The sequence below is a fragment of the Diabrotica virgifera genome, chromosome 6 (assembly GCF_917563875.1).
Source record: "Diabrotica virgifera virgifera chromosome 6, PGI_DIABVI_V3a".
Taxonomy (NCBI): Eukaryota; Metazoa; Arthropoda; class Insecta; order Coleoptera; family Chrysomelidae; genus Diabrotica; species Diabrotica virgifera.
Window position 1 is genome coordinate 102,435,582 of NC_065448.1, and position 20,853 is coordinate 102,456,434.

The following is a 20,853-nucleotide window of genomic DNA, read 5'->3' on the forward strand; positions in this document are numbered from 1 at the left end:
AGAGATGTTCAAAATTGTAAGCGTTCCAAAATAACAACATATTAAAAAATCACTTTAACACTTTTCCTCTTTTCTCGATTGATTATTAGTTTTTGTTGTACAAATAAATTATTACAATCACTGAAAACATAGTTAGTGAAAAAATTATCACATTTATTATCTGAATTAATAATTTGCAATTATAAAAATAACAGTTATCCAAAAACATTCAAAAGCCATCTCTTTAAATTAATTATGACATTTTCAAGTAGAATGACATTCTAGTAATGTTTACATATCCACACCAGCGTGAATTTTACTACACGTAATTTGCCGTGTAAAGACAGAAAAAGTAGGGATACACGTAAAATATTTGCGAATTATGTACCCATAGCCTTAAGCTTAAAGCATGTTTCGTAACAGGTGGAAGTTGGCGCAAAGATTTTTCATAACGGGACTTACAAACACGTGCAAGCTTGGGGACGTTTGTTACCGCCCCCGTTTTTACATGCATATGTATTTGTCTGCTATTTTCACTACTTTTATGTATGTTGTTCAACATTGGCTTGATCTTATGGATCTTTAGCATCTTTTACAACCAGACATTGTTCTAACTCTGGTTTTTTATTTGTAGCATTTAGTGACTTGTAACCGTTGACCTGAAGATTCTCTGCATACTTTAGAGAGCGAAACCGGTCGTCGGAAGTTACAACAAATGATTGAGAGTACGTCTGTCTTTTACTTCATTTAAAATGAACTCTCACATGCAACCCATTCAACATTTTAATAAATTTGAATATTTTATATTTTTTGTTGTGTATGATCATAGAAATATATACAACTTGTATTTAATTATCATTATGAAGCTCGTACTCTCCGCTAGGCGGCTCGTTTCGTATCCCTCATACTCGCTTTCAGAATGACCATTATTAAAGGCTCGTTGCATAATATACTGCATAATATAAAATGAAAACAACCTACCAAACGTATAAAGTTTATCTTCGCGTTCAGCCGACCAGGTCATCATAATAAATGATCCACTTGTGTGCCTAAAATTTGTTACCTCTTTTGTTTGTTTTTTCGAAGGAAGTTTTAAGTGTATTTCTCCTAATCTACTAATACTTCCCTCTTACGTTGCGTGAAGCTATTTCCAAAAAGAATTAAGTATGTATTTAAAGTGTAGGTTATTACTTTGAAAGTTTATTCCGGAAATCGATAATATCGTTGCTCCCGCGACGCATTCTTTCTGAAAAGTGTAACAAGTACATTTTGGTAATAGACTAAGAGCCGCTACAGGTGAAATTTCTTAATCATTTTAGGCACGTTGGAACCCTATAACTTAAATAGTAGAACCTAAAAGAAAAGGTTTGAACACTATGCCGTCACTTTTCAGTGGCACATGCGTCGACAGTGGCGCATCAAACTTTCCACTTATGGACGGGATAAATAAATTAAAAGTTACCCTCCCTTACTAACACAATTAATTTTTTTTATTTTTTTAAGTTCTATGTGATTAACAAATAGGATTCAACGTAATTTTAACCCACCACCCCCTCCCCCCTGCCCCCACCACCAAAAACTTCATTTTTCGTTTTTATTTTTTTTTTGGTGGGATGCGATCAATTTTAAAATTTCAAAAAATTCACACGCATAGCTGAGGCTTTTATAAAACATGTCCATTTTTTATAGACCCATAGGTAGAGTGTACATAACCTCAAAAAATTAAAAGAATTTTTTTTTTCACAAAAGCGTATAACTTTTTTTGAGGAATAGCTGCAGGTCTAATTTTTTCTTATTCTCATGTGTCTTATCAAACACTATATTTTTAATTGTTTTCAGATTTTTCCGTAAGGCTCCCACCTTCAAAAATCCGAAAAACTGTATTTTGGGGGGTTTTGGGGGATTTTCCCTATTGTATAGACTTCATAATATATCAAATCAATTTTGTTTTTATAGGTTATATGTAACTCGAAGTAACTAAGTCCTTCAGCATATTTAAAAATCAGAAAAACACGTTCAAACCCCCCAAAACCCCCTTGAAAAACAGTTTTGTGGATTTTTGAAGGTGACCAGCGTAACAGAAAAATCTGAAAAAAATTAGAAATATAGTGTTTGATAAAATACATAAGACTAAGAAAAAATTAGATCCGCAGCTATCCCCAAAAAAAAGTTATATATTTTTTCCAAAAAAAAAATATAAAATTTTTTTGAGGTTATGTACACTCAACCTATAGGTCTATAAAAAATATACGTGTTTTATAAAAGCCTTAGCTATACGTGTGAATTTTTTGAAATTTTAAAATTGATTGCATCCCACCAAAAAAAAATAAAATTTAAAAATAAAATTTTTAATGATGGGGGCAGGGAGAAGGGGGTGGTGGGTTAAAATTACGATGAATCTTATGTCTTAATCACATAGAACTTAAAAAAAAATGAAAAAAAATTAAATTCTGGTAACGAGGGAGGGTATTTTTTAATTTATGTATCCCGTCCATAAGTGGAAAGTTTGATGCGCCACTGTAGACGCATGTGCCACTGAAAAGTGACGGCACTGTGCTCAAACGTTTTCTTTTAGGTTTTACTATTTAAGTTATAGGGTCCCGTTGTGCCTAAAATGATTAAGAAATTTCACCTATAGCGGCTCTTAGTCTATAATAAAATATTCAGATTTTTTTTTCTCTGGTGATAATAGGAATCTGATATTGTCAATAATGTTGTTAAATTATCTTTAGTCTACAGCTACACTCCATGTATCTTCCGTGATCATAATCAATATGGTTTCATATACATAGTTGAGTTTTCTTTTTATAATCTTATCTTGGATTTTTCACAATAAGTATCGTTCTTAACAAAGGTAATATTAATTTGCATTTTTTGCGCAAAAATAGTTTCTATTAAGAGGAAACAGTAGCGATCAACAGGTAGCGAAAACGCGTTCCAAGATTGCGGCTGTAATTTTGAATATTTTTTTGAGATATTTGGCACACGTATTCGTAATATAATAAAGAATGGCGGTACAGAGCCCAATTTGAAAAATATATTAATATGTGGAAATTACTCTGTAATTAAATACAATATTAAAAAACGAGCCTGTACCGCCATTAAGAAGAACAAAAAAATACACTTTCTTCAAATAAACTTTTTTATCCGATGCCTAGATTTTGTGTCATTTTGGAACTACTAATGAAATAAAAAATTTTAGTAACTAGTTCCAAAATGACACAAAATCTAGGCATCGGATAAAAAGTTTATTTGAAGAAAGTGTATTTTTTTGTTCTTCTTAATGGCGGTACAGGCTCGTTTTTTAATATTCTATTTAATTACAGAGTAATTTCCACATATTAATATATTTTTCAAATTGGGCTCTGTACCGCCATTCTTTATTATATTACGAATACGTGTGCCAAATATCTCGAAAAAATATTCAAAATTACAGCCATAATTTTGGAACGCGTTTTTGCTACCTGTTGATCGCTACTGTATCACCTTAACCTTTTTCTCACCAATATTAATGGCTGCCAACGTGTTTGTCAATTTAAGTGATTTTTGTACAATTTGTATTTACCAAACAGATAGTTTTGTTTCTCCTTAATCATCTAGCCTTCTGCGTCCATAGTTAGACATAGACTTCCCCTAATTTCTTCGCGTTCTGTTCGTCTTGAGCCCCTTGCAGCTAATTTCCATTGATTCTTTTGACGTCGTCTCTCCATGTTGGTGGTCTACCTCTGCCTCTTCTATCTGCTAGTGTTCTCCACACTGTAACTTTTTATATCTATCGCCCGTCATTTATTCGATAAATAACGACTCTTTCATTCTTCATTGAGCTACTCTCAGTTTAGTTGCTTTGGCCTCTGTCATGTTAAGTGTTTTGACACCTAAGGGCGAGACTAAAATCAGATATTGTTGTAACGTGTTTTTTTTTTCAAATAATTTGGTATATTGCCCTTGAAGATGTCTGATAAATTTTCATATGCGGCTCATACAAAAAATATTCTTCTTTGCAGTTTAGCGATTTGGTTATTCTTGTTGCTGGTTGCTGGCAATTTAGATTTCATGACCTAAGTAGTTGTAGTTTTATGCACTAATTCTATTTTGTTACAGCCGACTTTTGCATTTTCACTGGGTACCAGATTTATCATGGATTTATCATCTTTTCAAAATTTATGTTCAAACCGATTTCTTTTCAAGCGACTACTCAGTAAATATAGTTCCAATCTCAGGACCTTGATAGAAATGTCGACATCGGAGTCGACAAAAGAGATTCTAAAATTATAGAAGCTATTTATTGTAATCAGACAGCAATTATAAAGACCAATGGTAACACGTCAAAGTCAATTGAAATACAACGAGGTGTCAGACAGGGTTGTGTGCTATCACCGATACTGTTTAACGTCTACTCTGAGGTAATATTTGCGAACGCTGTATCGCACTCTTCAGAAGGAATCAAGTTAAATTGTCCAATAGTAAATAACATCCGCTATGCATATAACATGGTTTAAATGGCTGATTCGGAGCATAGTCTTCAGATACTGTTACATAGGGTTACAGAAAGTTGTGTAAGAATGGGGATGTAGATCACTACTGCGAAAAAGTTATGAAAATATCGACAAACCAAAACTTTACACCTTCCAATATATGTGAACCACCAACAGCTTGAATACGTAAACCAATACAAATATCTTGGTTGCTGGTTCAAAAATCAACTTGATTATAAACAAGAAGAGCGATAATAGAGTTAACTCGACAAGGGTTTATCAAAATTAAAAGCTTATTTTGTTAGTTTGTAACAGTAGCATTAATATCAGCGTTAGATGTCGTTTTCTCCATTTCTATGTGTGGTCAATATTTTTGTATGAAACAGAAGCCTGGGCACTCAACATAATACTGATAAATAAGTTAGAAGCCTTTGAGCTCTGGCTTTATAGAAGAATCTTGAAAATACCTTGGACAACCCACACCACCAACGAAAATGTTCTGAGAAGAATAGGTATAGACACGGATCTGCTAAAAATCATCAAAGTCAGAAAAGTTAGCTACCTGGGGCACATAATGAGAAACGAAGTACCGCCTCGCGCAACTGATAATCCAGGGTAAGATTGAAAGGAACCGAGATCCTGGTAGGCTCCAGATTTCATGGCTTAGAAACATCAGACTGGATCGGCCTTGATTCAATATCTTTATTTAGAGCCGCATTGGACAGAGACAGATTACAGAGACAGATTTACAAGGGCAGTCGCCAAACTCCACTAAAGAAGATGGCACCACAAGAAGAAGATTGGCAATCTTTTGGTCATGGTTGCATTACTGTATACATTTTCGGTCAGTTTGGAGTACCGATAAATTCTGTAGGACTTCCAATACACTCACTGCGCATCACTGTTTTTTTTACGAAGAAAATATCAAAGGATCTAGCTGGCTAAGATAGTGAAAAATGCTGCCAGTCAACAGATCAAAAACAAAAGTACTATGTTTTTAACATCACAAATTATTCAACAAAAAAATAATTTGGTTTCAATTATTTTAGTATTGATTTCAAATTGATTTGTTAAATGCATAGGCGCAAAATGTTGTCTGTCAAAATGTTCACTATGTTTTAAATGTGTATTAATTTTTTTCGAATCCTGAAAAAACTAATAAATATTTTTTAAAATTTTAAAAGCAGAATGAAAGATTACATTATTACTGAGGGCCGGAAGCTCCTGAAAACCTCTGTAATGTTTATTTTAATAAGTTACAGGGGGGAGAATAAAAGATAGAACTTAGTGTGATTTTTAATTGCAAATATTTTATACAAAAGAAACTTTTTATTTATTCTAAGGGACCTTTGGCCCTCGGTAATAACGAAATCTTTCATTATGCGTTTAATATTTTCAAAAGTACTTATTATAATTCGGTCAACTTAGACATCAAAATGCTTGGCAAATAACAAAAATTGCCGGAGAGCCAAATTTTGGTGGAGAACTAGGGTATACCATAACAAATAAAGTTTAAAAAGTCCCCCATCGATCCCATGTGTGCGTCAAAAGTTATTAGGGGTCAAAGATCAAAATTTGATATTTTTTGGATTTTTTTCGAAAACGGTAATATTTATCAAAAAAAACCTTAAACCAAAGTTGTAGATCTTAAAATTCTCTACAAAAATAGTCCTTATTATTTTTTCCCTAAGAGTTGCCATTCCTGAGATATCGCGATTCAAATAGTCACATTATACATGATATGCACACGTTTCCACACCACCTGTGAGGTAGTGTACTCGGCGCGTTTTTTTACCGTGGTTTCCCCTGTAGGCCTACTCCACTAACTGTTTTGACAATTTTAGGATAATTTAAGGAAACAATACCGGTCAAGTTCTAGATATTACCTTATTATTGATATTGATTATTGATATTGCTATTGATTATTAGGTTAACTATTGTTTTGATTTCTTTAGATATTTTAATCAGATTCATATTCTTGAAAGTCTACTTCAACAGTCAAGTCTTCTTCGATTTCATCTTCTTCCTCTTCCTCTTGCTGGATGTTCAAAAATTATTCAAATGTGACTGAGTCATTGGTCTCTTCATTAAAATCACAGGAGTCTTCCTCTGTTGTACTAAACTGGACATTTGAGCAAGACTGACCTTGGCAGTTGATACACACTAGAGAACACAGCAACCCGACTTTTTTACATCCACATTTGGCACTACATACAACCTTTTTTGGAATTGCAAAAAATAGTGTTAAGGAGTTTTTCTGGAGCAGGTGGGAGTAAGGTTTTAATCGGTTCCAGAGTACATATTATCTATTAATTTCCAACCCCAGTCTTCTGGATTCAGTTCATTGCCTAGCCATGTTTGAACTTGATAATATACTCGATATAAATGTTGAAAAGCAGATGCTGATGTTGGAGGAAGACATGAAAGTTGTACTTGTTTCTTGTTTCGCGTATTTTTTACAAAAGTTAAGTATCGGTATTTATCAAGAAAAATAATTTTTTTTTGAGCTCCATAAACCGCAAGAAGAAAGCGAATTCCTTCCGTAATTATTGTTTGCGGAGTAGAATCAAGTTCTGTAAAAACTTTACAGCAGTCAGTCAAATCTTTTTTTCGAATAATTTAAGTACTGACGTTTTGCCCCTTCTGTACATTGCGGACGTAGTGTCGCAGCCGGTTATCGCATGTAAAAATAAAATGTACTTTTGGCATTTGGGATAAGCCGATAAACTATTCGAAGAATATATCTCTGTTCGCTGTTGAACCCTTCCAGGTTTCAGAAAATAAATAAATTTATCTACTGGAGTCCTTGCAGTAATCAGTACCAACAAATCAACACCTTCACCAACTACAATTGTTGTGTTTGTTGCCTTAAATTTTTCAATTGCTGTCTCAATTATAAGGACATCTGCGTCATTTTTAGCTTGTTTCACTTCAATATTCGCAGCTGTTAATTTGTCAGTTAACATTTCAGCTTTCTTCTTGCGGTTTATGGAGCTCCAAAAAAATTATTTGTCTTGATAAATACCGATACTTAACTTGTGTAAAAAATACGCGAAACAAGAAACAAGTACAACTATCATGTCTTCCTCCAACATCAGCATCTGCTTTTCAACATTTGTATCGAGTATATTATCAAGTTCAAACATGGCTCGGCAATGAACTGAATCCAGAAGACTGGGGTTGCAAATTAATAGATAATACTCTGGAACCGATTAAAACCTTACTCCCACCTGCTCCAGAAAAACTCCTTAACACTATTTTTTGCAATTTCAAAAAAGGTTGTAGTGCCAAATGTGGATGTAAAAAAATCGGGTTGCTGTGTTCTCTAGTGTGTACCAACTGCCAAGGTCAGTCTTGCTCAAATGTCCAGTTTAGTACAACAGAGGAAGACTCCTGTGATTTTAATGAAGAGACCAATGACTCAGTCACATTTGAATAATTTTTGAACATCCAGCAAGAGGAAGAGGAAGAAGATGAAATCGAAGAAGACTTGACTGTTGAAGTAGACTTTCAAGAATATGAATCTGATTAAAATATCTAAAGAAATCAAAACAATAGTTAACCTAATAATCAATAGCAATATCAATAATAAATATCAATAATAAGGTAATATCTAGAACTTGACCGGTATTGTTTCCTTAAATTATCCTAAAATTGTCAAAACAGTTAGTGGAGTAGGCCTACAGGGGAAACCACGGTAAAAAAATCGCGCCGAGTACACTACCTCACAGGTGGTGTGGAAACGTGTGCATATCATGTATAATGTGACTCTTTGAATCGCGATATCTCAGGAATGGCAACTCTTAGGAAAAAAATAGTAAGGACTATTTTTGTAGAGAATTTTAAAATCTACAACTTTGGTTTAAGGTTTTTTTTTATAAATCTTACCGTTTTCGAAAAAAATCCAAAAAATCTCAAATTTTGACCTTTGACCCCGAATAACTTTTGACGCACACATGGGATCGATGGGGACTTTTTAAACTTTATTTGTTATGGTATACCCTAGCTCTCCACCAAAATTTGGCTCTCCGGCAATTTTTGTTATTTGAAATGTCTATATAGACCGGGTTATTAGTTTTCTTAGGATTCTTTAAAAATATTTAGGTTTAAAACACATTAAAATTTTTGGCATTTTGCTCCGTTCCCCGTAATACGTGTAATAATTTTCCAATAAATTTTAGCATTATATTGAAATTGTATTCAAAAAATTAGCATTTTTTTAATTATTCCATTTCAATTCTTAATGAGAAAATGTATAACATGCTTCATTTCCTCCTTCAATTTGAACAGAAAAATGTTCGTCGCTTCAAAATACAACAAATAATAATTTATTGTGAGTTATCCCTCTATTATTAATTTTGTCGACGCGTTAAAAAAAGTTCAAGTAAAAATTTATGTCAAATGTCAAATGTCAAAGAACTTCTATTGCAATTAGATCAGGACATTCTCAAAATTTCTGATTATACACAAATATACAGAAACAAATAATATATTTATACATATATGTTAGATCACTAATTTTACTTTTTAAAAAAGAACTTTATTTGTTACACATTAAATATTCAAACAATAGTACAAAATAAATTAATTTAAAATGACTACAATAACTGGACTGGTCGAAGTTGCAGCTAAGAGTGGTCCCGGCATCTGAAAATGGTAATTTATAGGTTTGGTATGAAGTGCTGAATCGCTGTTCCCATGAATATTGGCCAACGGTTCGTACAAAGTTCTTCTGCTGCTTGCTCAGCGGTTTCTGTGGGAATGGTATGATGAAATATGAAGTCGGCGAACTTAAGCTAGTTCAAGGTTAATATTTTCTCATATAACAACTCCCCTTATTAGTGAAAAGTCAATGCCATTGCTTTGACTTTTACAGAGTAATTTGTGTTTCTGCTTCTTCTTCGCTTTCTTGTTGGACAATGGGTCTTCTTCTGAAGGAGGTAAAGTCTTGAAGTTAATGGAATTTCTGCGTGGTTCTGAAGTTGAAGTCTGATCCTGGGACAAGGAAATTGCAATTTTTGGGAATATTTTGGTTCGATATTTACAGCAAAGGTATTAGTCCTGTCGCCAGGGTGGGTACAACGGCCTCCTTTACTCAGATGGACTTACCCAAGAGTTTTTTTTATGTATTTTGACCCGTAGAATACGAATTTTTTGGGTAACAGTTGATCCGGATGTCGATAAGATTGTTATAAGCAAAGAACTTGAGGAATTACATAACAGCGATTTCTCGCAAAACAGAACATTTTTTTGTATTTTTGGGTCATTCTAAGCAAAAAATGTTCCTACAAGGTTTTTCGTAGGATGCACAGCTTTCGAGATAACCGTTGTTAAACTTTCAAAAAATCGAAATTTTGTAATTTTTGAACCCGAAAAACTTTTGATTAAAAAATAAAATAGCAATTCTGCTAACCGCGTTTGAAAGTTTAAGTCAAATTATATCGGTTTGGATTATTTGCATTGCTAAAAATTTATTTTTTTATTGTTAAACGAAGCTATAAACACATAGTGTTTCCCGTGCCTAATACATGCGTTTTAATGCATACTACGTAGACATTGCCTCGCTTGCACTTGTACCTACTCTACCTACTCTTTCGATTTTAAATGAGAAATCATTGAAAACATCACTCACGCACTAGGTGTTTATAGCTTTGTTTAACAATAAAAAAATAAATTTTTAGCAATGCAAATAATCAAAACCGATATAATTTGACTTGAACTTTCAAATGCGGTAAGCAGAATTGCTATTTTATTTTTTAATCCAAAGTTATTTTGGTTCAAAAATTGCAATTTCTCGTTTTTTTGAAAGTTCAACCGCGTTTATCTCGAAAACTATGCATCTTACGAAAAAACTTGTCGGTACATTTTTTGCTTAGAATGACCCAAAAAATACAAAAACACGTTTTGTTTTGCGAGAAATCGCTGTTATGTAATTCCTCAAGTTCTTTGTCTGTAACAATCTTATCGACATCCGGATCAACTGTTACCCAAAAAATTCATATTCTACGGGTCAAAATACATGAAAAGACTTGGGTAAGTATATCTGAATAAAGAAGGCCGTTGTACCCCCCCCCCTGGCGACAGGATTATATGGATAATAATAATAAATGTTCCTCGATGAATGATTGGCTCATGATATGGTCCAGTTCTTCTGAATATTGGTCCAATTTGTGTTGTGCAATATTTAAGTCATCTACGTTGATCTTACTGAGTTTTAGTGGTTTCAATTTTGATAGGTGACTCTTTGTCTCAAAATGGTCACAGCATCTGTAGAGTACGTTAACTGGCTCACTTCTATACGTAATACTTTTATATTTCTCGATTTGGCCTCTGGCATGAATTCTGGTACTGCCAATGAATGCAATACATTCGGGAATTAATCTTAAGATTGAATTTGTTTTGATTATTTGTGTAGTGACGTCTTTTCTTGCACATTTGATTGTTATTGGTAATGGATCGGAAATTGTTAGCAACCATAAATTTCGGTCAATTTCTTGTACATTGTAACCTTGTGCCAAGAGCATGGACATCTGGCAAGTTGCTGAGAGGTTTCAAAAGCTGGGCTTCGCATATAGCATCGGTGTCTACGGGGTACGGAAGAATGTCTGTACACGTTCTTTGGTTTTGACTGATTTGATTGCATTTTTCGGTGTCCATGGGTAAGACATATGAAATAGGGATGTTCACTAATTTTTAAATATAGTTAAATTCAATAGATTAAAAGGTATATAAAAACGTAACAATCATAAAACTGTTTAAAAATGTATATTTTTTAAGATAAATGAGTTCATAATGTTGATTTTCTTGGAGGCTAGAAAAACGGTACCCTGCAGCGAGGCTACGGTCTGTGACGTCAGCAGTCGTAACGTCTTTGGTCGACGACTAGTTTTGTATACTTATTTACTCTGTGTATTTGAATGTGCGCAGTGTTTTACGTATTTAGTTATTAAAAATAAAGCCAAATAAGTGGTGTTTTGTTCCTGGGTGTGTAAATACATCAAAAAACAGTTCTGACAAGATTTTTATTACCGTTCCAGCCAATTTAAAACAGAGAAAGAAATGGTTTGTTGCAGCTAGAACTTAAAATAATTAACTTAAAGAACTAACTTAATAAAATAAACATTATAGAAGTTTTCCAGAGACTTTCGGCCCTTGGTAATAATATAATTGTTCTTTCTGCATTTACATTTTTCAAAAATACTTATTAGTTTTCTCAGGATTCGAAAAAAATGAATGAATTTAAATAGCATTGGACCAAGATTTTGCCCCTACCCCTTTTAAAGAGTAAATGAAAAAGTTTCGGGACCTCAAATTTGTATTCCTTAAACTGGGATATTCCTAAAAACGGGATTCTAATAATACATACAGTAAAAGTAAACCTTGAAATAACTACATGTGGATGTAGGTATGACTTTATATTATATTAAAATCATTAATAATTTAGTGAAAAGATTGGTTGAAATGAAAATGTATAATACCCAAGTTCAAAAATATTTTTTACCTTGGAACAGTTGTCAACTCGAAATACGAAACAACCGAAATAAGATCTAGAGTTGAAAAGGACATAGCAACATTTAACAACATGCATGAGAAATATTTTCACCCATTGCGACATAATATCTCTCCCACTAAGGGTCGATTTCTCATACCTGCGTTAATCTATGGTTCAGTTGAACCGGGTTCACGGGTGATCTCCGGTTCTGTTTGGAATGCATTTCTCATTGCGCGTTCATGTCAGTGCTCGTTCTACAGCTTTCGAGAAATGCCAATAGATGGCAAAAGGTAAAAACCTGTCGCCATTTTGAACTACCTTTTTTATGCTGTTTTTGAATAAAGTTAAATTTAAGTATTTATAATCAAATAGTCATTTTAATAATTATAAATGAATATTATAAAAACACAAATAATGTTATCGTTTATCGTTAGGCTTAATATAATAAAATAGGATATTTATATTATGACAGCGTTTCGTGTTAATACAACGCATGCGTAGTCCATGAAATCATCTGAACTGAGTTCTGAAATCTTTGAACGGCCGAATTCCACCGTTCAAGCATCGTTCAAGTTTAAACTGCCATCGGTTGAACGGGAATTGAGAAAGACGATTTTGACTTTAAACTGACGTTTACTAGAAGTTCAGGTTAAACTGGAGTTGAACTCGATATGAGAAATTGGCCCTAAAAATGCGGCTGCAAAAATGATATTATTTCCGGTCTTGCTATATGGCGCAGAGGCCTGGACAATAATGGAAACATCAATGAAAAAGCTAGAGACATTCGAGATGTGGGTGTACCACGTCTCCTCAAAATATCCTGGGCGACCCACACCAACGTACAGGTATTGCGTCGAATGGGAAAACAAAAAGAAATCTCTTTTACAATTAAGAAACGAAATCTTAAATATTTCGGTCATATCATGAGGCATGATAAATATCGTATACTCCAACTGATAACGCAAGGTAAAATGGAGCGCTAACGCTGACCCGGAAGAAAAGACACTCATGAATTAAAAACTTACGCCAATGATTTGGAGAAAAATCGATCGAGTTATTCAGAAACGCCTCAAATGAAATTAAAATTGCCATGATAGCCAACGCCCACAACGGACAAGGCACATGAAGAAGAATAAAAATATTTTTAATACACCTAACCAAGGTAAAGTAATAACCAGCCAATGTATGTATACAATATGCATGCGTACAATGCATGCATACAACTTTCTCTATTTTTTTTGTAGAGTATTAAGCATTTATTTTTTTAGCTTAAAGAAGACATGGAAAATTGTATGGAATATACACTCAATAAAGCTGTGGCAGATTTATTTTTTTACAAGATGCCAATAAATCATACACCATTGTTACATCTACACTACAGTCGGTAGTTTATACGAATCGGCTTTCTGAAAACCTTCTTCCATTTTATTTGTTTATTTTTGTAAAACCCAAAATATGTCCTTACAAACAGTCTATCCACTTTAAACTAAACAAATTAACTATAAAACTCCACTTTAACCCTGATAAAACAAGAAGAGAACAAAATAAAATGACCTGAAACGTCAAACAGGTAAACAGTAACACTATGAGACTATGCAACTTGGGGTATGCAACTAGTGACGTCAGGCCAATAGAGAAGCGTTCTTGAAATTTAAAAGAATGCTAGATTTCTAATAAAGATTTTTTATAGAAAGGCTTTTTCAATTTTGTTGAAATTTTGGACAATTATTCCTAGGGTGTTTCTTAATCGTTTTACATGTTTGAAATGACTTTTTAATTTTTTGTGAACATCCCTATTGAATCATCATCTCGGGCTATGTATTTATGAACAGTTGAAAGTATATGATGAAAACCAGTTTGATTATTTAATATTGGTATTGAATATAATTGATACAAGGTGAAGATTTCGGGATCAACTAACGGAATTTCGAGAACGAAAACAGTTTTTGAATCAAGCTGACAAGCTTGTAATTTTATTATGTTAATATACTGAGCTATATTTGACATGTAAGTGGGTAGAGGCAATACACTTAATTTGTAATGACTGTGAGATTTTTTTTAATGCTTCCATTAAGTCTATGGGAGAAATAAAAGGACTATGTAAAATTTGCAGGCGAGAGAATGTGATAGAATTTAGTATATCATTTAAATAATTTTCTAAAAATACGTAGCTTTCCATTAAGGACTCACATAAATCTAGTACATATTTGTAATAATTACAAATTTTTAGCACATGTTTACAATTATTGTGCTTGGTAAAAGGAGATGCCATTATTAATGTCCAGAAATGTAGTCTCTATAGTTTTTAAGTCTTTGTTAAAGGTTTCTTCGTCTATTTGCAATTTTTGAATAGTAGTGTTGAAAGTTTTTATAACTGAAGTGGTAACAGATATTTGATTTTTTAAGAGATTTTCAATTTAAGTTTCATCGGAGTTTATCCTATTTATACATTTATTAAAGTATTCGCCGTCAGAGGCGTCCAAATTTCCAGTAATGGATTTCCATATTTTTCCAATACCATTTACTAAACCGCGTTTTAGGCGTTTATTATAAGGTACTGTGTCAGAGGTTATTTCTTTATATTTTAAGTTAACGTAGTTTGAGATTTGTTTTAGCAGACTAACATGTGTGTGTACTTCGGCTTGAAAAGCAAGTTTTCTCGGTGTATCCACGTTAATAAATTTTTCTAATAGGTTTTCCACAATTTTGTTATTATTGGATATTGTAGTTTTGATAGGCAATAATTTTTTGTAAACAAGTAAAGTCCATTTTTCGTTAGATATTCGTATAGTTCCTTTTTCATGAAAAAATATGCCAATTGTGTTATTAATGGAAGTGAGTAGAATTTGGGATTGGACGATAGAAAGGAGTCCATAGAATCTGTAAAGGAAAATTATTCAAAATAAGGTTTTAGTCTGTCAAAATTTACTTTAGAAATTTGGTTAGTTTTGGAGTTAAGGATAATTGCGGAATTTGTAAAAAATTCTTGAATTTCGAAAGGTCCATTAAAAAGATTTTCCGATTTTGATTTAAATTGGGATTCTTTTACGTAAACTTTGTCACCAATTTTAAAATCAGGTCTTTGTGATGAAATATTTTCGTCAAATCTTACTTTCGCCTTTTCTTTCTGTCTCTCTGTTTCTGCTCTGGCTACTTTGTAAAAATATTCCATGCAATTATTCAGGTCTCGAATATATTTATTCATTAGTGTTTTTTGATTGTATAGAGTTTCTGGTGGTCGGCCTGCAGTGTGCTCAAATATAATTTCATATGGTGTAAAACCGTTAGTTTTATTTTTTGTGTTGTTATAGCATATTATTGCATAAGGAAGTATAGTGAAGGGATGATCGTTTGGGTTTTCGGCTTGATTTGCTCTAATCATTTCTGAGAGTGTGGCATGAAATCTTTCAACAGATCCATTAGATTGTGGATGGTTAACACTTGAAAATTTTAGTTGGATGTCGGATAATTCGCAAAGATCTTCTATTATAGCATTCTCGAATTCTCGACCGCAATCGCAATTGATTCTTAATGGTGTTCCATTGTGTTGAAAGAAGAGTAAAAGTGTATTGGCGACTGTTACTGCTCTTTTGTCTTCTAAAGGATAGGCTTGTGTGAATTTTGTCAATTCGTCACGAATAGTTAATGCATAATTTCTACTGGGGTATTCGAATATGTCCATATTAATTCTTTCGAATGGCGTTTTTGGAGTTTCTGTTATGACTCGTGGTCCACTTAAGTTTTTCCTACAAATTTTAACTTTTTGGCAAATTTCACATGCTTTTACAAATTTCTCTACATCTTTTGTTAAATTTTTTCAATTATATTTTTGCTTTATTCTTCTAACAGTTTCGTTTATTCCACGGTGTAAATTATTTTTCCACCTAACTCTACCGAAAGTATACTTTTCCGGACCTGATTGTAGGGACCAAAGTTGTACTTTTCCTCTAGGGAGGGAAAGTAAAAGTGACGTCATGGTATTTCATTCATGAAATATAATTTATTGACGCCCTGTACAATATCTATTTTCTATTACGGAAGTATCTATACATTTTAACGTTTATTTATAAAACACCCTGTATTTTGCAGAATGGTAAAAAACAGTAAATTGTTATTTTGATTTAACAATGTTTACATTAATATTTTGACTTATATTTGACAGTTGACAGTTATATTGTACCTACTTGTTAGTTTTAGTTTTAATAAATTTTGTTGGTTAGTTACATAAATAAAGTAAAAATGAAAAAATTACTTGTTATTAATTTGAGGGAGGTGGAAAATCCATATGTATAACATGGGAGTAAAGTGCATTTTCCTCCCTTGAATGATTACTGCCCTCCGCTACGCGTCGGGCAGTAAACTTCATTCTCGCGAGGAAAAGTAGCACTTTCCTCCCTTGTTATACAAAAAGCTATTTACCACAATGGTAATGATCTAAAATTTGAGGGATTTCGTCTTCGCTGGCTGTTTGAATTATATTTTGACAGATTCTTAATTTTAATTCTTTGTCAGCAAAAATATAAGAAAACATCTCTAGAATAGGTAGTTCGAGATTATTTTCGACACAATATATTTTTGATTCATCGAATTGAGCTTTATTTGCAAAAAGTACAAGAAACAGGTGTGATATTACTCATTCGGGATCAATAAAATATTTTCGATCTTTTACTGTTTTGCTGTGTACAATATTAATTCTTCTGTTACTATATTCCATGTTTTCTCCGAATATGTCATTCATGAATTTCTCGTGAAGTTCTTCAAGTTTATTTTGCCAGAAAAAGGTAACAATATTTTTGTTAGATTTGTCTAATAAGTTCGTATTCGATGTTTCAATTTTAGAATAATCAATTATCGACTTAGCTCTATACAGTTCGATAAACTTGTCAAGTTCTTCGGACATTTTTTCTATATTTTCTTCATCGTCGTCTTCGTTTTCTTGAGTTTCCGTGTCATCTTCATTCGATGCATGTAATAAGATTTTTGATTGAAAGTTTGCACAATCTTTGAAATGATCGAAAAAAAAATTTTTTTTGACAACGGCACCCGATTTGGGCGTCGGAACGTTAATAAAAATCATTTTTTAATAATATTGTGGCTTATTTCCCATTCTAAATAGTTAAAATTTATAGGAGGTGTGTCAAAAAATATGAATTTCGCTCTCACGAGTATACCTTTATTTTTCACAAAATCGAAAATTTATGAAGCTATTATGAAAAGCTGTTTAGAATTAAAAATTATGTTTTAATATGTAATTACATCCTTCTAATTTAAATATTCTGAACTCTAAAGGTACTTTATATTTGATCTAAATTTATCTTTTTGACATACCTCGTATAAAATTGATAAAATTTGATATAAGATGGTTGTATTTTAGGTTTTAGACCATGCAGAACTTTTTATTAGGATTCACTTTTTTTTCGTAAAATTAATAATAAAAGAGTTATGAAAATTGAAAAAACTGAAAATAATGTTGGTTTTCCATTTTTCAAAAAAAAATTCAATTAGAAGGCTGTAATGGCATATTAGAATATAGTTCTTAATTCCAAACAACTTTTCTTAATAGCCATTTTCAATATTGTGAAAAATAAAGCCACTTTACTCTTGGGCGAAATTCATATTTTTTGACACACCTCGTATAATATTCATAAAATTTGATACCTGATGGTTGAGTCTTAGATTTTGGACCATGCAGAGCTTTTTATGAAGAATAAATTTTTGTCGTAAAATTAATAATAAAAAAGTTTTCCATATGGATACAACTTACAGGGACATACTGTATATTCCAGAAGTTTGTTTCATAATTTTGGCATTAAGGTACGTAGGTATTTCATTTACATTACAAATGCATAACTGCTTAAACTGTTATCTATCTATATTTTGCTACAAAGTAATATTTTATTACTTTGTAACAAATACGATATTGATCTGAAACCTTGAGAAAAAAATAAGAACTTACAAGCATTATTTTAAAAACTGTGTAAACTTCAATACACTTTTATTGGTAAATTAATATTTATTATCATTCTTGATAATAAAATAAATAAGTAGAATATTTTTAGCACAGTATAAAATATGTAGGTATACAAGCTGAGCCAAAGAAAACAGTCCACCTCGATATTTGACAGTCAGTCGGAATTAGATTTTAAGGATTTATTTAGTTTAAATTTACCCTTAGAACAAATTTCGACCTTTTTCGTCATTTCCTTAAAATCTAATTCCGACTGACTGTCAAATATCGAGGTGGACTGTTTCTTTGGCTCAGCTTGTATACCTACATATTTTATACTGTGCTAAAAATATTCTACTTATTTATTTTATTATCAAGAATGATAATAAATATTAATTTACCAATAAAAGTGTACTGAAGTTTACACAGTTTTTAAAATAATGCTTGTAAGTTCTTATTTTTTTCTCAAGGTTTCAGATCAATATCGTATTTGTTACAAAGTAATAAAATATTACTTTATATTATTATATCTGTCATTTGTCAACCCTCTTTCTTCCATTTCCCCAACCCCTTATTTTTAAATAAGGAATATACCAATATACCATGTGCGGCACATCATTAGAAAGGCATTGAGATGGAGTATTTAGACATAACAATCGTTCACGATTTTTTTTCGACATTTGCACCATCTTTGCAAAAATCTGTCAATTCATTTGACACGACCTATTAGAAAACACGACCTATTAAAAAAGGAACGTAACGTGATGTGACAGAAAAAATTACATATTAGCAAACCACAGGCGTTACGTTTCATTTTTAAGAGGTGCTGTACTTCAAATGAATTAACAGTTTTTTTAAACCGTGTAGTTATCAAAAAAAATCTTGGACGGTCGTTATATCTGAATACTCCATCTAAATGCGTTTCTAACAATGTGCCGCACATCGTATATTCCCTATTTAAAAATAAGCGGGTGGGGAGGTGCAAGGGAGAGTGTTGACAAATGACATGTGTATGTATCGTAAAAATGTGTCCCCTTTAGAACAAAAATCGACTTGTTTCGTCATATCCTTAAAATCTAATAACTACTGCCAAATATCGAGGAGAACTATTTTCTTTGGTCTACCCTGTATAATAATTTATTATTTTTCTAATTTTTATATGAAATACGGAATCACTAAATCACTATTATATATTTATTATTAATCAGATGAATTGAAATATTTAATGTGGAAGCGTTGTATAAGACTCGTTTAAAATCAAACTGCACATGCAAATATTTTATACAGTCTGGTGCAAGTGAAAGGAATACATTCATTGTTTCATTAAGCACGCGAATTTAAGGAAAATCCCAAAACAGGTCGATTTTTATTTTTAAATCATGATTTTTTGGCGTATATGCCATACTAGTGACGTCATCCATCTGGGCGTGATGACGCCATCAATGATTATTTAAATGAGAATAGGGGCAGTGTGCTGGCCATTTGAAATGTTATTCAATTTTATATTTACTAGTCAATAACAGAATTATTTATAGAGGCACAAAAAATATTTTTTGAATTATATTAATTGACACAAAAGGAAGGATGGATGTAATTTATTTCATTCAAAATACATTTTACTGCTACCAGAAAACAGAAAAACATTATTTGCCAAATAAACAATGCTTTTCGCGTAAATTATATTTCAAAAGTGCCACTCATCTGCTTATTCAGAGTTTGAACATATAATTTAAGCGAAAAGCAATGTTGATTAAGCATTTTTTCTGTTTTCGAACAGTAGTAAAATGTTACTTAAATAAAATAGATAATTTTTTGTGTCAATTTAATTCAAAAAATATTTTTCTGGCCACCCTGTATAATTATGTTAATGTTTATTTTACTAAATAAACAATTGAAGAACCTTTTAAGTAAGCTAGCATATTATATGTATAATTATGTTAATGTTTATTTTACTAAATAAACAATTGAAGAACCTTTCAAGTAAGCTAGCACATCGTCACATTAGTGACACCTGGAGGTGGGGTGGGGGAAACTTTAAAATATTAAATAGGAACTTGCTTTTTTTATTGCAGATTCCTCGCGTAAAAATAAGCAACTTATATTCAAGACATTTTTCTAATTGTGATTAGATGATGTTACAATCGGATAAAACTCTTTATCGTGGTACCCTAGGTAAATTTTACCCTTGATCTTATATCTCTATACATGCAATTCCAAGGTAAAAACCAAAACATTCGTGTATAATAGTTTTCAAAAACCTATCGAATCATACTAAACATGACCCCCCACTCCACCCCCTAGATGTGGGGTATGGGTAATTCTAAAATCTTCAATACGAACGCCCATTTTTCATTATAGTTTTGGACTCCTCATAAAAAAATAAGTAATATTTTTCGAAAAATTCTTTAAAATTATTATGGATATACAGTCAAACCCGCTTATTAGAGTACCGCTTATAGGAATATCCCGGATTATGGAATAAAAATTCGAGGTCCCGAAACGTTTCCATTTACTCCTTAATATATTTATCCGTTTATTGTAATAGGATTTAGTAAGATGGTACCGCTTTATAGAATATTCTTCATATCAACGGATAAATTTTTACCTACAATTTCCTAAAAATTTAAATTATGTCTGGTATTACGGATTGTCGACAAAGACCTCGAAGGCCTTTAGTGCTGTAATATATATTTTTGGGGTTTGTCAAGTAATACCTACACTTTATTACTTTATTACTTTGTTATGAGTACGAATTCAATCGTTCGCCGACACAGGTCATAAAATAATTTCATTTGTCTGCAAATTTCTTTACTTATTGCCGCCCATTTGCCTCATATAAAAACATTTTTAGAAACAGCTAATCTGCTATCCTGACCGCTAGGTAAGAAGTTTTCTGAAGGGGTACAATCCAATGGAAATTTTTGTAATTTTTATAATTTAGAGCAACAACTAATTAGTGG